Source organism: Myotis brandtii, unplaced genomic scaffold, assembly GCF_000412655.1.
Source record: "Myotis brandtii unplaced genomic scaffold, ASM41265v1 scaffold125, whole genome shotgun sequence".
Classification (NCBI taxonomy): Eukaryota; Metazoa; Chordata; class Mammalia; order Chiroptera; family Vespertilionidae; genus Myotis; species Myotis brandtii.
In genome coordinates, this window is record NW_005354385.1 from 12,934,835 (window position 1) to 12,935,299 (window position 465).

The 465-nt window shown below is 48.6% G+C and overlaps 1 protein-coding gene across 6 annotated transcripts in view; it reads right to left on the bottom strand.

Moving 5' to 3' along the window:
- The window catches only part of RBMS1 (RNA binding motif, single stranded interacting protein 1), a 222,449-nt gene that overhangs the window by 221,241 nt on the left and 743 nt on the right, over window positions 1-465 (bottom strand). The window lies entirely within an intron of this gene.

Consider the following 465-nt stretch of genomic DNA (forward strand, 5'->3'; position numbering starts at 1 on the left):
AGAATAAGTTCAGGGGGCATCCAATTATTATAAAATTAAGATAAGGTTATTAACCAAGTACCCAGGGTCCCTAGAAAGCCAGTAGCAATGTGCAGGGCTACACATCATCAGTTGTGTTACCTAAGAATATGCCAAGGCCACTTTGGAGAAAGCACCATTGGAAATCGATCTGTGGTAAACACACAAGGTAGTATTTTCCTAAACTAAATACAAAGTCACTTCTTTCTCTGCCCTGAAATCTGCCCATTGTCCCTCCTAAGCAAAAGCTACAGGGAAGATTAAAAGGGACATCAATGAACGCTGTGTGGACTTTGGCCACTTTCCTACCCAAAACACCAGCGTAAAAGTGGAAATCAGTAACCAGGTGAAGTGCCACACCGCACAAAGATCAAGGCGAGGGGCGGGCGCTCAGGGCCGGAGACGGGAGGTAAACGTCCCGTCGCGCCCCCTCCCGCCCCCCCGCGC